Source organism: Pristiophorus japonicus, chromosome 5 (genome assembly GCF_044704955.1).
Source record: "Pristiophorus japonicus isolate sPriJap1 chromosome 5, sPriJap1.hap1, whole genome shotgun sequence".
In the NCBI taxonomy this organism is placed as follows: domain Eukaryota; kingdom Metazoa; phylum Chordata; class Chondrichthyes; family Pristiophoridae; genus Pristiophorus; species Pristiophorus japonicus.
The window spans coordinates 82789145-82813024 of record NC_091981.1 but is presented as its reverse complement, the minus strand read 5'-3'; positions in this window follow the sequence as shown (position 1 = coordinate 82813024).

Genomic DNA, 23880 nt, shown 5'->3' with positions numbered 1-23880 from the left:
TCCAAGAGTGCTAGCCATCTCTGGTACCTCACCCAAGTTCATCTGTTAAGTTGAACAGCGTGGATCAATATCCTATAGGACTGGAGGATGTGGAGGCAGGTGAAAGCCAAAACCCATGCTGTCCTATCTAATATCCTCACATAAACACACACAATTAATCAAGCTGAGGTCAAAGGAAAATGATCAAGAGCAAAAACCTGCTGACTTTTCTCTTCTCTGATGAAGCCAATTGTAGCTCTGTTATTACCATGACAGCCAAATAAGCTCATTGAATACGGAGCAGGGATTACATTTAGGATCTTCCTGGTCTGTAAGACTCAGTTATACTCCATGAGTCATTAGGAAAGCATGACATTTTAATTCTGCTGGTGACAATAACCATAGGGCTGATTCTGGGTTGAGGGTGCGGGTGGGGGGACCTCCCAGCACCACCGGTGCTTATGGGGAGCAAAACCCAACAAAAAATGTAAACAAAATTGAAGATCCATAGTGCCTGATTTTCTGATAATTTACATTGATGGATGGTGAATCACATATTGTGGGCTCACAATTCACAGGCCAGCATGCACTGCAAGTGCCATCTGGTGCCCAGAGCACTCAACCATTAATCAGCTTTCATAACTCAGTCATGGCTTCTTCTTTGTAGAGTGTAGGCTCTTCCTTACACAGGAGTGAGCTTTATCTATGAATTTAGCCAATAAAACATTTTCTTGAATCTTTGCATTTATGGGGACTGTGTCATTATACTCATAAATTATTACACTTTTGATTGTTACAAAACAGTTATGATAATTATTCAAAGGAATTCCAGATTAATTTCCAGATTTAATTTTATAGCAGTTTAGTAGTGAAAACATAATTTAATTATACCCGACCAGGTTCAAAAGTCACTGTCCATTTTCTTGGGAGATGGATTTTATTTGTATACATTCCTGGAAAAGAAATTACCTTGTAATATTAGTTTTTGTTAAATGGTCCAAATATCTAAAAAAAAACATAAAAATACAACAAATAAATCAAACTTGGTATTGGAACATATCCAACCTCAAATACAACCAACTAATCTGCAGTATTAGGTAGCTAATTTATCCATGTTGGTTGGTATCATCAGAATAAGAAGCAGCTTAAAAGAATAACCTCTAATTATTAATTACATCAGGAATCAGGTATGCATCAAGTGATAAGTCTAAAGTAATGAGCCGTAAGGTCTTGAAATTCTGCAATTTTGACATAATTGCATCAATTTTGTAGACAGCTTAAAGTTACACTGTATAGGTGTCTTGCAAATACTTCCGCCGAAAGACAAGCATGCAAGGACACAGCCAGCATTTGTATCTGACACAAAGATCTCTCTTGTCTTCTGTTTAGTTTCTGCAGAGGCCAGACGTGTCTTCTTATATAACATACAGCTCATGTAACTAATACTAAGCCTTATCATCAACCTGTTTTTGAAAGGCTCTCAGTAGTTGTATTGACAGTAAGGCATGAAGGGCGGTTTCAGTGAAAGCAGCTCATGTTCAAAGCTGAGGAGCAAAAACGGGCCAGATTGCATTCCTGGCAAAGTACCACCTGTACTGTGCTTCAGTAACATCTGGTCCCATCTCTTTACAGAAAAGCTGGTGTTCGGGCACCTTCAGAGCCATCTGTAGCTGCAAAATTGTCTTCAACCTGGAAAAGCCAAAACTTTCTACCTGAGCATTTCAGCAAGTAATGTGAAATTCAGTCAGACCTTTTCAGCTGCAGGATTGTAATTGATTTATGAAGATGATCAAATCAAGAATCAACCCAATTTCATCTTTTTCATTTCATAATGACCTTTGATCGATTAACTTATAATGAACACTCATTTTGAAAATATTTGGACCATTTTTTTCTGTGCCAATCCAGCAAACAACAGACTGAAGAAAGTTTTGTTTATCTATTATTTCAAACAAACATACTTTGTACCACCTCCATTATTGAGTATAAAATAAAAAATAATTACACTAATGTTGTGTTTAATCTATGATCCTAGATATCTCCAAAACCTTAATTATTGCCACACAAAAATTCTTTACATATTCTATGCTCATCAAAAAAAATCATGCAGTTTATTCCTCAAAATTAATTCCCCCTGCCCCGCCCCCTCCCCACCCCCCCACAACCCCCCGAATTGGTTGGTTCTTAAAATAAAATGCTGAGAAAAGTTGCAATATGTTAATGGAAAGCTGCATGGTTGCTCAGGTTAATAAGAATCTTTAAGACAGTGATGCTTGGATGAACAATTTAGGCATGGTTATTGGCAAGTATTGGGGGAAGATGTCCTCTAAATGTTAGTGACAACAAAAACATAGCAGGACAAGTTCCTCTGATCACTATTTCTAGCAAAATTGTAAACACATTTTTTAGAAGGTATGATTTCAATAAAAATAGCAACATGAAAAATCTTACTATGTTTACATCGTTATTAACACAAAGCTAGAAATTTCAGTTGGTGGTATCACACAAAGGTTTGACGCACTCATATCAAATCTTTCTGCCATTTTAAGTAGGCATTAAGCAACAAAACTACATATCCAAATATATGTTCTGTAAATTAATTGGAAGAAATTACTCAAACATTATAGCATAAGATTCATATAGCTTTCACATGCCTATTGGTTACAATATGAAACCATGAAACAAGTTGTTGAGGCCAATTCACTAAATATATTCAAAAAGGAGTTAGATGTAGTCCTTACTATTAGGGGGATCAAGGGGTATGGGGAGAAAGCAGGAATGGGGTACTGAAGTTGCATGTTCAGCCATGAACTCATTGAATGGCGGTGCAGGCTCGAAGGGCCGAATGGCCTACTCCTGCACCTATTTTCTATGTTTCTATGTAATCCCAGCAGCAAGCAAAACCTTTATGAAGTCATTCATTAACGTGCATATCTGTTGTCATTTAGGCATTGAATAATGGCACTTAAACTGTACACAGATTGGCAAATGGAAAGACGGAAGAAAGATTTAGCAGGAGAATTTCCAAGTTTAAGGCTTAGGCAGCTGAAGGCATGGCCGCCAATGGTGGCACAATGAAAATCAAGCATGTGCGAGAGGCCAAAGATCTCAGAGAGTTGTAGGGCTGGAGGAGGTTACAGAAATAGGGAGGGGAAAGACTAATGAGGGATTATCATCCGTGTAAATTTTTATTGCACTTTCTCCAATGCTTCTCTATCCTTTTTGTATTATGGAGACCAGAACTGTGCACAGAACCCCAAGTATGGTCTAACCAAGGTTCTATACAAGTCTAACATAACTTCTCTGCTTTTGATCTCTTCCCCTCTAGAAATGAACTCCAGTGCTTAGCTGACACTCATTATGGTTTTGCTAACCTGTGTTGCTACTTTTAACGATTTGTGTCTCCGTACCGCTAGATCTCTTTACTCCCGTACCCCATTTAGACGTTTATTTTCGAAAGAGTAGTAAGTCTTCGTGTTCCTCCTACCAAAATGCACCACCTCACACTTGTCTATACTGAAATGAATTTGTCATTTACACACCCATTCGGCAAGATGTTTATGTTTATCCTTTTACCCACTATGAGTTTAGAAATTCTGAGAAAGTAGCATGTGCTAAAGAACTCTCTATCGAAGCTGTCAGTGATTGCAGTGCATCAACAAGTAGAAAATGTAAAATGTGTTAATGATCCCACAAGAGCAGTAAGTGTTATGTATGTAACTATGTAATACTTGCCACCAGAGGGCGCGACTGTTGGAGTCCTAATGGTCACCTGCACACACGTGCAGGGGCAGTATAAAAGGTTGGCTGCCATGTTGTTTAGGCACTCTGGAGTTGTAATAAAGAAGACTAAGGTCACACTAAGTTTAGCTCACAGTACTCAGCCTCATGGAGTTCTTCTATAAACAACAATTGGCGACGAGTAACAGAATACAAACCTTCACGCAACCATGGCTGTCGTTGGAATATTAGAGAGATTCATAGAGGGTGATGATTGGGACGCCTTCGTCGAGCATCTCGACCAGTACTTCATGGCTAACGAGCTAGAAGGAGACACTAACGCAGCCAAGCGCAGGACGGTTCTCCTCACCGTCTGTGGGCTTAAAATATACGGCCTCATCAAGAATCTGCTCGCACCGACAAAACCAACGGAGAAGGAATATACAGAGTTGAGCACGCTGGTTCGGGACCAACAGCAAGCAATCTTACAGCAACCAAACTAGATGGAATTTTTTTTTTTTGAGTACAGTAACCCCATAAATCAACATAATCTGAACTCATTTGGTTGCAAACAAGAAGGAGAGTATCCTCATGGCCAGATATCATTTTTACACGCTCCAGAGGCCAGGACGTGGCAGATTATCTCGCCGACCTGAGACGTCTCGCGGAAACTTGCAATTTTGGAGCTGTGTTGGCGAAAATGCTGCGGGACTTTTTCGTGCTGGGCATCAGCCACGAGGTCATTCTTCAAAAGCTGCTGCCTGCCAAAACCCGAGACCTGAGCAGGGACATTGCGATCGCCCAGGCATGCATGGCCACGGACGATAACGATAACACTAAACAGATATTTTCTCAACATCGAAGCTCACCGGCAAGTACTGTGCATTAAATGACATCACTAGCAGGCCAAACTGCATATGGTAGGGCCTATAGGTCTGCTGCTGCAAGACCTGTGATGACTCAGAGTCTGCCATCGGGGGTGAACGTGAATCCACTAGCACCTTGTTGGCGCTGCAGGGATAATCATCGGGCCCATCAATGTCGATTCACGCACTGCGTGTGCAAAGGCTGCGCAACAATGGGGCACCTCCAGCGAATGTGCAAACGTGCTGCGACATACCACATGGCAGAGGATGATCGATCTGGTGTGGATCACGTAGCACAGGCAACTGAAACCGAGGAAGAAGTGTATGGGGTACATACCTTCATCACCAAGAGCCCTCCTATAATGCTGAAAGTCAAAATAAATGGAGTTCCAGTATCCATGGAGTTGCACATGAGTGCGAGTCAGTCAATAATGAGCCAGAAGGCTTTCGAGAAACAGTGGGGCAACAAAACACAAAGGCCAAAACAGAGCCCGATTAATGCAAAGCTGCGTACCTACACCAAAGAGCTCATATCATTCATTGGAAGTACGGCAGTGAAGGTATCGTATGATGGAGCTGTGCATGATCTATCATTGTGGGTTGTTCCAGGCAATGGCCCAACGCTGTTCGGCAGAAGCTGGCTCGAAAACATTAGATGGAATTGGAACAACATCAAAGCACTATCTTCAGTGGATGATGCCTCATGTGCTCAAGTGCTGAACAAGTTTCCCTAGCTATTCGAACCAGACATCGGCAACTTTACAGGCCAAGGTACAGATCCATCTAGGCCCTGATGCATGACCCGTCCAACACAAGGCTCGAGTGGTTCCGTACATGATGATGGAGAACGTCGAGATCGAATTGGACAGACTCCAATGGGAAAGAATCATATCGCCAGTCAAGTTCAATGGGTGGGCCAGTCCAATTGTTCCGGTGTTGAATAGCGAAGCCACGGTCAGAATCTGAGGCGACTACAAGGTAACTATTAACTGAGTCTCACTACAGGACCAGTACCCGCTGCCCAAGGTGGATGACCTGTTCGCAACTTTAGCGTGTGGGGGAAGTTGTTCACCAAGTTGGACCTAACCTCCGCCTACATGACACAGGAGCTGGCTGAATCTTCGAAAAGACTGACGTGCATCAACACACACAAAGGGCTGTTTATATACCACAGGTGCCCTTTCGGGATTCGCTCGGCTGCAGCCATTTTCCAGAGAAACATGGAGAGTTTGCTGAAATCTGTTCTGCGCACCATTATGTTTCAAGACGACATCCTGATCGCCGGTCGTGACACCATCGAACATCTACACAACCTGGAAGAGGTTCTAAGTCGCCTAGACAGAGTGGGACTCAGGCTGAAACGCTCCAAGTGTGTTTTCCTGGCACCAGAAGTTAAATTTTTGGGGAGAAAGATTGCAGCAGACGGCATCAGGCCCACGGACTCAAAGACAGAGGCCATCAAGAATGCACCCAGACCACAGGAGGTGCGTTTGTTCCTGGGACTCCTCAACTATTTCGGTAACTTTCTATCCGGGTTGAGCACATGTTGCTCCGTAAGGGCGGTGACTGGGTTTGGAGCAAATCTCAAGACACAGCCTTTGAGAAGGCCAGGAATCTGCTATGTTCAAATAAGTTACTTGTACACTATGACCCATGTAAATGTTTAGTGCTAGCTTGTGACGCCTCATTGTATGGGGTCGGCTGTGTGTTAGAGCAAGCCAATGTATCGGGCAACCTCCAACCAGTTGCACACGCATCTAGAAGTCTGTCTAATGCTGGCAGCCTATAGTATGGTCGAGAAAGAGGTATTAGCATGTGTATACGGGGTTAAGAAAATGCATCAATACCTATTTGACTTCGGTTTGAGCTTGAAACTGACCACAGTCATGTCATGTCTGCTCCGTTTAAGCCCGCATCTAAAGGTCAAGTGGAGCGGGCAGTCCAAACAATCAAGCAGAACATGAAATGTGTGATGGACAGCTCCCTGCAGACCCGCTTGTCTCGCATTCCGCTCACCGGGGTTCCCCCGGCAGAATTGTTAATGAAGAGAACCCTCAAAACGAGGCTCTCCCTAGTCCACCCGGATCTTAATGATCACGTGGAAACTCGGCGACACCAGCAGAACGTGTACCACGATCGCGCGGCTGTTTCACGTGACATTGATGTTAACGAACCTGTGTTTGTCCTGAATTACGGTCATGGTCCCAAGTTTTACCTTTGCTATCTGCAATACTTGCTGCCTAAATACAAATTCCATCTCGCTGTAACATAACTTGTTTTACTAAAGCCTTACAATATTCCACAGCTGCACATGAATTTACAGGAGCCACCCGATGTTCGTTATTCAATACTGAAGAGCATAATTATCTTAAATGTAAGTGTGAATTGGCATGTTTCTTACAGAATTTTGAAGGTTTTAAGCATGCCAAATTAATCTATGGATTCCATTGTGCTTTTATGTATGCGTGTAGGTAAGATAGATAAGATCTGCTCACCCTCAATGGCAGGATTAGATCACAGGCGTGGATCTCACCAATGACAGAAGTAAATCGAGACAATGGCCCAGAATTTGCAGTCGGCGGTGAAGCAATGGCATTCACCGTTGGCCCCGAAGTAAGATTCATGCAAAGATCTCGCGACCACTGTGTCGAGAAGTTTGGTCTTTCTGATGGAAATTTCTAATCAATGAAGTATAGTAGAGATCCCCTAATGCAAGCTGCTGTGATAACAACAAGCTGTCGAAGAAGTCAATCGAAATGCAAATGTCTTACAGACAGTGAAAAAGGAAGTGTTTAAGCTCCTTTTCTAACTTTAAAAAAATGTTAGAGAGAGCAAAACAAAGATTGCAGCGCTCACATAGGGAAAAAGCAAAATAAAGATGAACGAACTTTACATTTTTTTTTTAACTTTTAGTTTTTATAAAAATTGATAGATATGACGCTGCACAAAATCAACTTTATTTTTTCAGGCCCATAATCTTTGTTCAGCAGTCAATATGCTGTTAAAACTCCAGTTACACCTAATCTGTTTTGGTCATACTTTTAGTGGGAAATTTAATAGCTTATTTATTGCGGTTCAGTTTCCCTGATTTGAATGATTTCACTGAGAGCCGGCTGTGCTGGGGAGCGGGGGGCGGGGGGGGGGGGTGAGGGGCGGTGGGAGGTAACGGAGGTGGGGGGACTGCAGCCTGTAGAGGAGCAGTGAATGACAGACCACAACTTCAGGACTTCTGCATGTGCCTGCAAAATCCTGGAGTGCTGTTTAGTATCAAAGGCGGAATAATGGCAAACACTGCTATTTCACAGTCATTCAAACTGCAGATTCCAGGCCAATACACCTAAAATGAAGCTACATTACCCACAATACTGCCAGCAGTACCTGAAATGGTAGCAACCTGCAGGGGGTAGTCTGGTGGGTCAGGTTAACTTCTGACCTTCTGAGCAGTTCGAATCGCTCCCACTCCCTCAGTTCTAGACTTTAGATTTATTTGGGGATGTGACAAAGTGCAGCAGACAACTGGTTTTGGTATAAGAAACTTTGATTTTATTCAGGAAAGAAAAGTACAATGTCAAAACTTACAATCTCTAAAATAAGGAACACTTTATTACACATACAACAGGGGTTACAGAAAATAATACACCTCCCACCTCCCAATGCCTAAATCTGACTATGTTAAAGTCTAGAGCAACAAGGATAATGCTCACCAATACTCTTAGTTAGTGGTGGTTCGTGGTTTCGGGGTTCGCTGGACATTGTAGGTACTGCTTGTTATATGCCGAACATTGTGGAAGACTTCTTGTTGCATTGTCTTCAGTTGGGTTGAGTCTGCTGATGCGGTAAGACGCAGTTTGGATTTAGGGGGGGAGTACCCACTTTCTTCTTGTAGGAGTAGGGCTTTGGGTTACTTTAGGTAATGTTTCACCCGTTGTAAGCCAGGAATAGATTGTAGAGCGGAAAACTTTCGAATCTTCAGTTTCTTCTCGAGCAGTTTCTTTCTTAGGATTCGTCGATCGCGGTGGTTCGATGTTACCATGTTGGCTGTGGTCAGTTGTTGCCGCGATGAGTTGGTGATGTCCGAAGTCACTGGGAACTGCTTTTCTCTGCCCTTTTGATGATGTTCTTCCTTCTTCTTTGGTAGCAGAGCAGTGTAACCCAGGAGTGCCGTCGAGGCTGAATACGCGGATGGAGCGGTGGTCGCTCAAAAGCTGATAGTGCAGTGAAAGCTCTAGTTGCTCAGAAGGCTGATTAACCCGTAAAACAGGGCCTCAATTATACTTTGAGGGCCTTTCTAATCTGCGTGCCAAATCAAACTCGATTCTTTATCTTAGTTTTGGCGGGCTTGATAATTCTTTGTTAAATTTTGGCGGGCTCGTTAATGATGAATTGTTTAGGATTTGTCGATCTGTTGGATTCGAGTTGCGATTGTAAAAATTAGTTTTGGTGTTTACGTTGTCTGCCTAGGCCTGGGTTTTCCATGCAGGCCGGAAAAGGGGTTAACATTATGCATGTGGTGGATGGGTTTCATGCTTAGAGCTATAGCTGGCTATCTCTGAGTCAATTGTTGAAATGTTAATGTCTCCTAGGGAATAGAGTTTTTGAGTTTACACAGTTCCCCAGACAATTTGTTTAGCTCTAATATCCCAGACAGCTCCAATACCCAAAGACTGGCTTTTTCAGAGGTTAGTAGTCTCCTGGTTTTGCAGCCCATTTCCATTGCAGACCCAACAATCTTTTAAAATCCCAAAGTTCATTTTCAGCGAGTCCAAAATGAGCCTTCCTTCGGGTTTCTTCACACAGAGGGGTATCTTTGAATTTTGAGAAAACTTCGAATTTACAACCAGATGCAATGGCCAGAATTTTCCCCTAAAAAAGTGGTGGGTCTGGAGTGTGGGAGCAGTTAAAGTGTTAAAAATGGGATTCCCGACCTGATCCCGCCTCCGTCCCACACATTTCTGGTTTTAATGGTGGCAGGATGGGGACGAGAGACCATCCCGCTCGCTCCAAGGTATGTCAATTTAAATATTCTAATGATGCCACATGCTTCTTTATCTTAACCTCCATTTTGAATTTAACTGCATGTGGACGGGTTTCACACAATTCTTGAGACCGGGCAGTTAAACCGAGGCGGGGACTGGTGGATCTAGGAAGTAAGTGGCTTTATACCTACCTCCTGGATTCAGAGTCCCTAACTAACCTGCCCCCTGTGATCGGAGACCTCACCATGAGGCCTCCGATCCCCACCATGAGGTCTTCCCACACCCCCGCCCCCCCCCCCCACCGATGACGCTGAGGCCGGCCACAATCCTCCGGTGGCCAGCCCCGATCATCTCCCTCGCTCCCTTTTCTATCCCCCCACCCTCCACACCAATGCTTGGCCGGCCCTTCCATTGGTCCTCCAGCCGATGCCCTCCCCAATCCCGACCACCTCATCATCCCCTGCCATTCCCCAACAATCCCCAATCCTCTGTTGTCATTCCCCAACCCCCATTCTCCCACCTCATCCCCGCCACCCCTGAAATCCCCGATCGTCCCCTGCTGTTCTCCGTGATCCGTCCCTCGAACCGACCCTTCGCTCCCTATCGACAACTGAGGCCTACCCAGTCGCAGCCAGCCAGCCTCTCAATCTGGCTGGCTGTGGGAGGGAATCCGAGGTCTCACATGCAAATCAGGCCCTGCCATTAAATTTGGCAGGGCCTGCAGAAAACCCGACCTCCCGGGTTTCCTGCCCGCCTTGGAGCACCCCCCCCCACAACCTGGACAAAATTTCAGCCAATATCTTGGGCCTCCAATTCACACCTGGAGCTCAAGAACCTTGAGTCAGGAAAGTAAAAGAGGAGAAGGGGCCAGCAGCCCTTTCAATTGACAGTGACCTCAGATGGGCTAGACCTGCGAAGGAGACAGAAGAACATACTGCAAAACTAGGTATTGCAGTTAATCCAAGGGAAAATGAAGACAAAAAACAAACTAACCATTCAGGAATCTCACGACACCATTAGAGCATGGGAAGTGAAGAAAATGAAAGGGGTAGGACAATTTGCCAGAGCAAAAAAGAAAGGCTCCAGTGATCAATCTGCTAATGGAGAAAGCGCAAACTCTCCTCGGTTAGCAGGTTATTTTCACTAGAGTACTAGTGAAACTGGGTTCAGAAGTAAATTAGCTTATCTGTTCTTAAAGGGTATATGTTTCCAAATGGGACTCAATAAGACTGCAGAAGTGTGGACAGAATAGTTTGCATTTAGTCTTGCACTAGAAGATTAATGTCTCATCTGAAATATTGCCTCTCTATGGGGTCAGTAAAGTTAAGCAACCTGCTTCTTTGTGCTGCTGAATCAATGTGGCTGAAAGAGACCATGGACCCAAAATTCACCGTCCCTGAAGGGACGGCTACCACCGAGTTTGGGTAGTCGATCAAAAAAATCGATTGGCCGCCGCGGTCGGGTACTTTTCCCTCCCCGAGCCATTATCAGCTCCGGGAGGATTTGAGCGGTGTTCATTTCCGCTGGAAACGGCGCGTTGAAGCCGCAGTAAAGGTGAGTTTCCAGCGGAGAGGGAAGCAGCATGCGGGCCGCTGAAAAGCCACCAGGACAGCGAAATTCACAGAGGAAAAGGTAGGGCTTTTCCCGGCAGTGTGAGGTTTTCGATGCAGTGCTCGAACGCGACACCGCTGGGGCCCTTTGGTCGGTAAATTATTTCATTGCTTATCAGTGTTTTTATTTCATTTTCCAGCATCCATTGTATTTATCTCTTGATATAGTTTTATTAATTATTAGTGTTTTTATTTCATTTTCCATTGTTCGCAGTATTTAGCTTTTCATATAGTTTTATTCATTATTCGTATTTTTATTTCATTTTCCATGGTTCAAAGTATTTAGCTTTTCATATAGTTTTATTCATTCTTCGTATTTTTATCTCATTTTCCATGGTTCAAAGTATTTAGCTTTTCATATAGTTTTATTAATTGTTTTGACTTTATTAAACCTGCTGAGTGCTGCTCAGAGGTTTGCACATACCACTGTACCTTTGTACAACTTTCAGGTCTGAATCTTTCATGGAGTCCTGTGGGCTGCAGAGACCTGCTTGCCAGGGTTCACCCTGAGGATGGGAGGAGTGTTGGGAGAATGACACCTGGTACACCTGGTCAGAAGCAGGGCGACACGCAGGAGAAGGCGTCGCAGTCAGCACCGTGCAGACAGGCAGCGGGTAAGGGAGGCATCGGTCTGATTCATTCATTCTGCGCCAGACCAGTGTGCCCGCCGTCTTCAGTGGCCCAAATCAGGATTGCGGTTGGCTGCTTAGGGACAAGGGATATCCACTTGGCTGCTCAGTCCTCTGCGGAACTCCAGGACAGTGCCAGAGCATGCATTCAATGATACTCATTGTGCCACCAGGTGCATCACCGAGCAGTGCATCGGCATCCTTACGCAGAGGTTCCGGTGCCTGGACTGCTCTGGCGGCACCTCGCAGTACTCTTCACAACAGGTCTCCATAATCGTCATGGTCTGTTCATGCTGTACAACATGGCCATCATGAGGGAACAGCCGCTGGAGGTCGAGCCATCAGTACCACCTGATGAGGAGAAGGATGAGGATCCCCGTCATCCCAGAGCTACAAGGCGTCGACCCATCACCACCCTGGAAGGGCCATGTGCAGACTGGCCAGCACTCTCCTGAGAGGGTGCGTCCGCACTTATATGGAGATGCCTGACACCTCCCCTGCAATTTCCCTCCATGCATTATGTACTGCCTGTCTGCCAGGTCTCCCCACGTCAGGAAACACCATTCTTCTTCTGTCCTCCACACCGTCCATCAGTGTCTCCAGCTCCATATCAGTAAACCTGTTGGCTCTCCTTGCACCTCTTACACCAGCCATCCTTTTCCACTCAGAGCCTTGCTGCAAACCCTTTAAAAAGGCCAGGGAGGAGCTGACTCATTAGCTGCATGCTGAATTTCTCAGTGGTGATAACGCTTAAATTAAGACAGCCACACCGCTGAAAAATCGACTTTGGAAGGGTTCATTAGCGCTGGAACCCAGTTGTTCACTTTTGGAGCTGAATACGGGGGGTGGCCCAGCACCGAAAAAATTTCGGCACTAATGGCCACAAAAAGGTGGGGAGAGCACTACCTTTCCAGCGCTACTGAATTTCGGGCTCTGTGGATTGTGGGAGAAGGATCTGGGTGTTGAAGATCTTTAAGCAGAGCTGTCAATATCAAGGGAATGTTAGTAGTGAGATTCATAATCAAAAAGAGAATGATTGCAAATCATTTAAACAATTAAAATAACTATTCATTTTTAGGAAATTCGATTAGGTAGCATTTTTAAACCAAAGTGTCTGATTCCCACTCCAAGTGAGTGATACTTGACAGATCTAGCTACCAGAAATTACATGACCTAAATAGTTAGGCCATATTTTATCTCTTCGGAACAAGTTGTATTTGCCTTTGAATTGTACTTAATTCACACCATCATCTGAAAAGCAGCAGGAATAGAATGAATATAATAGTAATTGGAAAATGTGTTCAGACCAAACTGTACACCACATCAAATTTCATCCTTAAGTGAACAGTTGATCATTTTTACCTGAAGGTTAGCTTATAGTACAGAGCAAATATAACACCTTAGTTTGAACCAGTCCACCATTTCTCACCCTTTCCTGTTGTCTGAGTTATTTACTATAATTTGTTTTTAACAATTAACAGTTAGTTTTATAGATCATGTAAGCCGTGATCTTGACCAATGGATCCACCACAAACCCAATCAACGTCCAGAACGAGGTCAAGCAGAGTTGCGTCATCGCGCCAACCCTCTTCTCGATCTTCCTCGCTGCAATGCTGCACCTCACACTCAACAAGCTCCCCGCTGGAGTGGAACTCAACTATAGAACCAGTTGGAACCTGTTGAAACTTCGTCGCTTCCAGGCCAGATCCAAGACCGTCCCATCCTTTGTCGTCGAACTACAATGCGCGGATGACACTTGTGTCTGCGCACATTCAGAGGCTGAACGCCAAGTCATTGTCAACATCTTAACCGAGGCGTACGAAAGCATGGGCCATGCACTAAACATCCGTAAAACAAAAGTCCTCCACCAATCTGACCCCACCACATAGTACTGCCCCCCAGCCATCAAGATCCACGGCACGGTCCTGAACAAGGTGGACCACTTTCCATACCTCGGGAGCCTATTATCAGCAAGGGCAGACATCGATGATGAGGTTCATCACCGTCTTCAGTGCTCCTGTGCAGCCTTCAGCTGTCTGAGGAAGAGAGTGTTCAAAGATCAGGCCCTCAAATCTGCCACTAAGCTTATGGTCTACAGGGCTGTGGTGATATCCGTCCTCCTGTATGGCTCAGAGATGTGGACCATATACAGTAGACGCCTCAAATCACTGGAGAAATATCACCAACGATGCCTCCGCAAGATCCTGTAAATCCTCTGGGAGGACAGACGCACCAACATCAGTGCTCTCGATCAGGTGAACATACCCCGCATCAAAGCAGTGACCACACTCGGCCAGCTCCGTTGGGTGGGCTACATTGTTCGCATGCCCAACACGAGACTCCCAAAGCAAGCACTCTACTCAGAACTCCTACATGGCAAGCGAGCCCCAGGTGGGAAATGGAAACATTTCAAGGACACCCTCAAAGCCTCCTTGATAAGGTGCAACATCCCCACCGACACCTGGGAATTCCTGGCGAAAGACCGCCCTAAGCGGGGGAAGTGAATCTGGGAGGGCGTTGAGCACCTCGAGTCTCATCGCTGAGAGCATGCAGAAAACAAGCGTGAGGCAAACCATACTCCCCTCCCACTCTTTCCTCCAACGACTGGCTGTCCCACCTGTGACAGAGACTGTAATTTCCGTATTGGACTGTTCAGTCATCTGAGAACTCACTTTTAGAATGGAAGCAAGTCTTCCTCAATTTTGAGGGACAGCCTATGATGGATGAGATCAGTCAATATTATCGATCAAATCTTAACTTTCAACAACTATTTCCCGTTTCTACTCAGTTATACGGTGACCTTTTGGGGATGTGCACAAAAGTGATTGGATCACCTCAGATGGGTCCGAACATACACTTATGAAGAAACTCACCCAATTTTTCTTCCATTTATTCCCAGGAAAATCTCTCCTATAACGATCAACAAGTGCCTGATTGTAACAATCAATTGTGATGTGATTTCCCTTGATATTTCACAGCAGAAAAGAATTTCACAGTTATGGCAGTTAAAATCAATTCAAATTGGATTGACTTGCATGAGGATTAGAAAATAGTTAGCATAACACACAGTTTTGAAAGGGACAAAGAGATAACCTAGGCCAGTGAGCCTAACATGTAAATTATTGAAAGGCATCCTGAAAAAAAGGAGCATAATGAAACAGTTAGATAAGTATGATATGGTAAGAAAGATTTAGCAGGGATTTATGAGAGGGAGGTCTTCAAAAAATTATAGAACATGTTGATAACAAAAATGTTATGGATGTGAAATCATAGATTATTACAGCACAGAAACATGCCATTTGGCCCATCATGTGCCCAGCAGGTACAACAAGCGGTGAAGAAGGCAAATGACATGTTAGCCATCATAGCTAGGGGATTTGCGTATAGGAGCAGGGAGGTTAACTGCAGTTGTACAGGGCCTTGGTGAGACCTCACCTGGAATATTGTGTTCAGTTTTGGTCTCCTAATCTGAGGAAGGACGTTCTTGCTATTGAGGGAGTGCAGCAAAGGTTCACCAGACTGATTCCTGGGATGGCAGGACTGACATATGAGGAGAGACTGGATCGACTGGGCCTGTATTCACTGGAGTTTAGAAGAATGAGAGGGGATCTCATAGAAACATATAAAATTCTGACGGGACTGGACAGGTTAGATGCAGGAAGAAAGTTCCAGATGTTGGGAAGTCCAGAACCAGGGTACACAGTCTAAGGATAAGGGGTAAGCCATTTAGGACCGAGATGAGGAGAAACTTCTTCACTCAGAGAGTTGTTAACCTGTGAAATTCTCTACCGCAGAGAGTTATTGATGTCAGTTTGTTGGATATATTCAAGAGAAAGTTAGATATTGCCCTTACGGCTAAAGGGATCAAGGGGTATGGAGAGAAAGCAGGAAAATGGTACTGAGGTGATGATCAGCCATGATCTTATTGAATGGTGGTGCAGACTCGAAGGGCCGAATGGCCTAATCCTGCACCTATTTTCTATGTTTCTATATTTATGTAAATGATTTTCTTCACGTCACTTAATCTAATTGCACACTTTGTTAATTCCCCATTTCCTTTAATATTCCTCTTTTTCCAGGATTTATCTAATTTACTTTTTAAAAAATTATAAACTTTGCTTCAATGGTAGTTTATGGCAAATAATTTCATATACTCACCAACTCCAGCCTTACAACCCTACAAGATCTCTGCCCTCCTCCAAATTTGGCCTCGTGCGCATTCCAATTTTATCGCTCCACTATTGGTGGCCGTGCCTTCAGTTACATAGGCCCTAAGCTCTGGTCTTCCCTCCTTAAACTGCTCTGCATCTCTACCTCGCTCTCCTTTTTTTTACCTACCTCTTTGTCCAAGATTTTGAACATCTGCCGGGAGATCTCAGAGATGAAGTGATCGTGACCATCTTTGAAAAGGGGTCCAAGTCCGGCAACTACCGGGGAATCTCCCTGCTATCAGCCACTGGGAAGGTTGTCGCCAGAGTTCTCCTCAACCGTCTTCTCCCTGTGGCTGAGGAGCTCCTCCCGGAATCAAAGTGCGGAATTTGTCCCCTACGGGGCAAAACAGACGTGATCTTTGCAGCGCAACAGGTGCAGGAAAAATGCAGGGAGCACGCCAACCCTTAAAAATGGCCTTTAACGATCTTACAAAGACCTTTGACACTGTCAACTGTGAGGGTCTATGGAGCGTCCTCCTCTGTTTTGGATGTCCCCAAAAGTTTGTCAACATCCTCCGCCTGCTCCACGATAACATGCAGGCCGTAATCCTTATCAACGGATCGATTACAGACCCAATTCACGTCCGGACCGGGGTCAAACAGGGCTGAGTCATTGCTCCAATCTTCTACTCAATCTTCCTCTCTGCCATGCTCCTCCACACAGTAAACAAGCTCCCCGCTGGAGTGGAACTAAACTACAGAACCAGTGGGAACCTGTTTAACCTTCGCCGCCTTCAGGCCAGGTCCAAGATCAGCCCAACCTCTGTCGTTGAACTGCAGTACGCGGACGATGCCCGAGTCTGCGCACATTCTGAGGCTGAACTCCAGGATATAGTCGATGTATTCACCGAGACATATGAAAGCATGGGCCTTACGCTTAACATCCGTAAGATAAAGGTCCTCCACCAGCCTACCCTCGCCACACAGCACTGTCCCCCAGTCATCAAGATTCATGGTGTGGCTCTCGACAACGTGGACCATTCCTCGGGAGCATTTTATCAACAACAGCAGACATTGATGCGGAGATTCAACATCGCCTCCAGTGCACCAGTGCAGCCTCTGGCCGCCAGAGGAAAAGAGTGTTCGAAGACCAGGCCCTCAAATCTACCACCAAGCTCATGGTCTACAGAGCTGTAGTAATACCCACCCTCCTGTATGGATCAGAGGCATGGTCGATGTACACAAGACACCTCAAGTCGCTGGCGATATATCACCAACAATGTCTCCGCAAGATCCTGCAAATCGCCTGGGAGGACAGGTGCACCAACATCAGCGTCCTCGCCCAGGCTAACATCCCCAGCATTGAAGCACTGACCACACTTGATCAGCTTCGCTGGGCAGACCACATAGTTCGCATGCCAGACAAGAGACTCCCTAAGCAATTGCTCTACGCGGAGCTCCTTCACGGCAAACGAGTCAAAGATGGGCAGCGGAAATGTTACAAGGACACCCTCCAAGCCTCCCTGGTAAAGTGTGACATCACCACGGACATCTGAGTTTTCTCAAAATTCAAAGTTTCCCCCTCTGTATGAAGAAACCCTGAGGAAGGATCATTTTCGAATCACATAAAATGAACTTTGGGATTTTAAAGGATCCATGGGTCTGCAAGGAGAAAGGACTGCAAAAACTAGGGGAACATTAACCTCTGAAAAGACCAGTGCTTGGGTATTGGAGCTGTCTGGGATATTCGAGCTAAAACAAATTGTCTGGGGAATTGTGTAAACCCCAAAACTCTGCTCCCCAGGTGACATTAAAATAGCAACAATTGATCCAGAGATAGCCAGCCATAGCTCTAAGCATGAAACCCATCCAGCACGTGCATAATGGTAATCACCTGTCCGGCCTGCTTGGAAAACCCAAGCCTAGACAGACAACGCAAACACTGAAAATAATTCATACAATCACGACTTGAATTCAACCGATCGACACATCCTAAAACAAGTTACCATCAACGAGCCCGCCAAAATCCAACAAGGAAGTACCAAGCCCACCAAAATTAAGACAAAGAATCGGGTTTGATTTGGCGTGCAGATTAGCAAGGCTCACAAGGTATAATTGAGGCCCTGTTTTACAGTGAAGTAGCCACCTTTGCTCCTACACCAGCTTCGTATGCTTTAGACCTGGCAAACTTCAAGATCAGCACACCGTTTTTCGTTAACCTTGTTTCTTCAGAACATCGACCAAGACAGCATCACAAACGACCAGGACCAGCGGCAACAAGAGGCTCATGAAACAACCACCACGATATTACCAGCAACCAAGTTGGTAATATTGAGCCACCGTGACCAACGATTTTCAAACTGAAGTCAACTCGACGAAAACTTGAAGATTCGCAAGCTGTTTCCACTCCACAAGCTATCCCTGAGCTACCAATGGTGAAACATTACCTTATAGAACTTTAAAACCTACTCCTACCAGAAGAAAGTGAGTATTCATCCCATAAATCCAAATACGTGCCCTACAGCATCAGCGGACACCACCCAACTGAAGACTACGCAGTGAGAAGTCTTCCACGACGTTCGGGGTACGGCAAGCAGAACCTACAGAGTCCAGCGAACCCCGAAATCGCGAACCACCGCTAACTGTGAATAAGAGGATTGGTGAGCATTAACCCTGTTGCCCTAGAGTTTAACCTAGTCAGATTTAGGTATTGGGAGGTGGGAGGTGTATTATCTTCTGTAACCCCTTTTGAATGTGTAATGAAGTGTTCCTTATTCTAGAGATTGTGAGTTTTGACATTGTATTTTCATTCCAAAATAAAATCAAAGTTCCTTGCACCAAAAACAGTTGTCTGCTGCACTTTGTCACATCCCCAAATAAATCCAAAGACTGGAACCCAGGGACTGGGAGCGATTCGAACTGATCAGAAAGTCAGAAGTGAATCTGACCCCCAAGTCCACCACCTACAGAATGGCGATCGTGGCAGGACTTTGGTCCAAAGGATGTGATGCAGAGAATACTGTTTTGGAGGAAAAAACTAAGATGGAAGAGAAGATTTTGTCTTATGTGTATAAGAAAGTACATGTCACTAAGGACTGGATGCTTGGTCTGTTGCGTACTGAGCGTCCAGGAGACGCTGCGGCCCAGTGGACTGCAAACAAAGACCATGAGGAATTAATAGAGAAAACAATCTGGCTGATCAGTTTGCAGCAACAGGTTCAGCTCCTAAACAGAAGCATTGAGTCACTGCAGGCAGAACTGTGGGAATGTGCGGAAAAATCACATGAAAGGGCTATGGCAGGAGAAAGGTTATGGGGAGAACTACGCCAGCTGAAACACGGAAAGGTGCAGCTAATGGAAAGGTTCGGGAATAGCCAGGATTACTTTCAGTGTCAGGTCACAGAGGCTAAGAATAATGAAAAGGTACTGCGGGAAGAGAATATTCGCCTTGCCCTTCAAGTTAAAGAGCAGCAGGAGCGATTAAGAGACGTACAGGCGGCTTACAAAGTAGCCAGCACGAATGGGTTTGAGTCAGGAGACCACGGTCCCTGCCAGCAACAAATCAAAAGTTTAACCCTTGCTCTGTCCAAGGCCAAAGGCATGGTGTGCATAATAAGCCTGGGCACGGCCCGGGTCGACCTGGAAGAGAAGAGGGAAACTGTTCAGTCACCACCTGTGGCGCCGGGGTTGATACCGACTCGGCAGCAGGAGGGGCGAACGAATTGCGGGGTGGACAGGGATTGCGGATCACCACCACCTGTGGCGCCGGGTTTCATCTCGGTTTGGCAGCAGGGAGAGGTGGGAGAGCCAGAGCAAGAAGGGCCAGAGCCGGAGCCGATGTGCCCGGTCCAGCAATGAAAGTTTGGCCTGCCCAATGGTGGTGGGGGTCAGGGGCCCCTAGAAAGTCAGTTTGTTAGTTCCCCACACTACCCTACAGCTTGGAGCTATGATAGGCCATCTGGGTAAGCTCACTCCGAAGGGAGACCCCTCGGTCCATTTTATGGAAGTGGAACAGGCAGGGGATATTAACAGGTGCGATGATGCCAAGGTAGCAAAAATGCTCCACCTCTCACTGGTTGGCAAGCTGTATCAGTCCCTCTCTGCCGAGAGTAAAAGGGGACAGAGTACATATGCTGCCATCCGAGAGAATATTTTGGAAGCCATGGGCTTTAATGACATGAGTCCCTTCTCCCAAGTGGAGAAGACAATGCAGCTCACAGGGGAAACCCCACAGGTTTCGCAGACAGATTGTGGTCTGTGCACCACGGTGCCTGTGATGGGCCTCTGGTCCGGGATAACCTAACCCAGGATGAGAGAGCCCGCTGGCTCCGAAACCTAGTGGCAACAGCTCACCACAGATCAAAGCAAAGGCTGAGGCCTGGTTTGACCTGAGAGATTCCCGTGCCACCGAGGAGGTAGTGGTCAGGAAACAAATAATAACTTCACGGTGGGGCGGGCAATAATCAAGGGAATAATGGAGACATGTGACAAAGGAACAGCAGTAGTCATGGGGGATTTTAACCGACATATCGATTGGTCAACTCAAAATGCACGGGGTAGCCTGGAGGAGGAATTCATAGAACGCATACGGGATTGTTTCTTAGAACAGTATGTAACAGAACCTACAAGGGAGCAAGGTATCGTAGATCTGGTCCTGTGTAATGAGACAGGAAAAATAAACGATCTCCTAGTAAATCATCCTCTCGGAATGAGTGATCACAATATGGTTGAATTTGTAATACAGATTGAGGGTGAGGAAGTTGTGTCAGAAATGAGCGTACTATACTTAAACAAAGGGGACTACAGTGGGATGAGGGCAGAGTTGGCTAAAGTAGACTGGAAACACAGACTAAACGGTGGCACAATTGAGGAACAGTGGAGGACTTTTAAGGAGCTCTTTCATAGTGCGCAACAAAAATATATTCCAGTGAAAAAGAAGGGTGGTAAGAGAAGGGATAACCAGCCATGGATAACCAAGGAAATAAAGGAGAGTATCAAATCAAAGACCAATGCGTATATGGTGGCCAAGGTTAGTGAGAAACTAGAGGATTGGGAAAATTTTAAACAACAGCAAAGAATGACTAAAAAAGCAAGAAAGAAAGGAAAGATAGATTTCGAAGGTAAACTTGCGCAAAACATAAAAACAGATAGTAAAGCTTTTACAGATATATAAAACGGAAAAGAGCGACTAAAGTAAATGTTGGTCCCTTAGAAGATGAGAAGGGGGATTTAATAATGGGAAATGTGGAAATGGCTGAGACCTTAAACAATTATTTTGCTTCGGTCTTCACAGTGGAAGACACAAAAACCATGCCAAAAATTGCTGGTCACGGGAATGTGGGAAGGGAGAACCTTGAGACAATCACTATCACTAGGGGGGGTAGTGCTGGACAGGCTAATGGGACTGAAGGTAGACAAGTCCCCTGGTCTTGTTGAAATGCATCCCAGGGTATTAAAAGAGATGGCGGAAGTTATAGCAGATGCATTCGTTATAATCAACAAAATTCTCTGGACTCTGGGGAGGTACCAGCGGATTGGAAAGCAGCTAATGTAACGCCTCTGTTTAAAAAAGGGGGCAGACAAAAGGCAGGTAACTACAGGCCGGTTAGTTTAACATCTGTAGTGGGGAAAATGCTTGAAACTATCATTAAGGAAGAAATAGCGGGACATCTAGATAGGAATAGTGCAATCAAGCTGACGCAGCATGGATTCATGAAGGGGAAATCATGTTTAACTAATTTACTAGAATTCTTTGAGGATATAATGAGCATGGTGGATAGAGGTGTACCGATGGATGTGGTGTATTTAGATTTCCAAAAGGCATTCGATAAGGTGCCACACAAGAGGTTACTGCAGAAGATAGAGGTACGCGGAGTCAGAGGAAATGTATTAGCATGGATAGAGAATTGGCTGGCGAACAGAAAGCAGAGAGTCGGGATAAATGGGTCCTTTTCGGGTTGGAAATCCGTGGTTAGTGGTGTGCCACAGGGATCGGTGCTGGGACCACAACTGTTTACAATATACATAGATGACCTCAAAGAGGGGACAGAGTGTAGCGTTACAAAATTTGCAGATGACACTAAGATTAGTGGGAAAGCGGGTTGTGTAGAGGACACAGAGAGGCTGCAAAGAGATTTGGATAGGTTAAGCGAATGGGCGAAGGTTTGGCAGATAGAATACAATGTCGGAAAGTGTGAGGTCATCCACCTTGGATAAAAAAAACAGTAAAAGGGAATATTATTTGAATGGGGAGAAATTACAACATGCTGAGATGCAGAGGGACCTGGGGGTCCTTGTGCATGAAACTCTTTTTGGAGTTCACCTGCAAAACATAAAAACATTAAACGGTGCCACCCGACCTGGGTGACACTCCAGACATTTACAAGGCCCTTTTTTTTTCCCCCCTTTTTTTTTTTGTGTTTTTCTTTTTTTTTTTTGGGGCACTAAAATCACAATTTTCCCCAGTGCCCCCTATAAAAGGGAAGGGGGACACTAAAAGCACCGGCAATTAAAACAAATTAAACTTAAAAACGTAAAATCAAATTAAAATTTGGTTGCCGGGCGTGATGATGCACTCCAGTCCCTCCGGTGCCCACCTCTCGCGGAAGGCCGCGAACGTACCGGTGTCCTTGTGCATGAATCCCAAAAAGTTAGTTTGCAGGTGCAGCAGGTAATCAGGAAGACGAATGGAATGTTGGCCTTCATTGCGAGAGGGATGGAATACAAAAGCAGGGAGGTCCTGCTGCAACTGTATAGGGTATTGGTAAGGCCGCACCTGGAGTACTGCGTGCAGTTTTGGTCACCTTACTTAAGGAAGGATATATTGGCTTTGGAGGGGGTACAGAGACGATTCACTAGGCTGATTCCGGAGATGAGGGGGTTACCTTATGATGATAGATTGAGTAGGCTGGGTCTTTACTCGTTGGAGTTCAGAAGGATGAGGGGTGATCTTATAGAAACATTTAAAATCATGAAAGGGATAGACAAGATAGAGGCAGAGAGGTTGTTTCCACTGGTAGGGGAGACTAGAACTAGGGGGCACAGCCTCAAAATACGGGGGAGCCAATTTAAAACCGAATTGAGAAGGAATTTCTTCTCCCAGAGGGTTGTGACTCTGTGGAATTCTCTGCCCAAGGAAGCAGTTGAGGCTAGCTCATGGAATGTATTCAAGTCACAGATAGATAGATTTTTAACCAATAAGCGAATTAAGGGTTACGGGGAGACGGCGGGTAAGTGGAGCTGAGTCCACGGCCAGATCAGCCATGATCTTATTGAATGGCAGAGCAGGCTCGAGGGGCTAGATGGCCTACTCCTGTTCCTAATTCTTTTGTTCTTATGTTCTTATATTCTGACCCTAGCTTACCGGAACGGCAGAGGAACAGAAGAGCATCCACCCAAAGGAAGGGTCCACGAAATCAGACCTAGTCAGGGTAAGAGGGAATGGCATCAGGAAAGGGCAACTCCTCCGATATGAAGCGTAACTGCTTCGGGTGCGGGAAGAGTGGGCACTGGAGAAAGGATTGTAGGAATCCATGGAAGAGTTACGCAGGGAAGAATTCTCCAGCCCCTGCCCAAAACACCGAGACCGGGCAATTAGTCTCTCCCCACATTTCGACACATTCCTGACTGTGCTCCGAACAGGACGAGATGTCCCTGGGAGGGTAGCCGCCGCCACCAGTACTGTAACCCCATCTGCCCCATCCCAACCAGGACAGTGACTTGAACAAATGCAGCCTGTTCACCTGTGTTCTCTTGAGTATGATGCATGGGGGAGACCAACCGTTCTGATGGAGGTGGAAAAGGTGAAGGGGACTTATCTGCTGGATACGGGTGCATCAAGCATCCCCATGTATGCAGCTAACCCCGCCACCTCACCTCTGTCTAATGCGGTCCCATACAGCTTAGTGGGTTTCACAGGCAACGAGCAGGTTGGCTCATTCTCTGTTCAG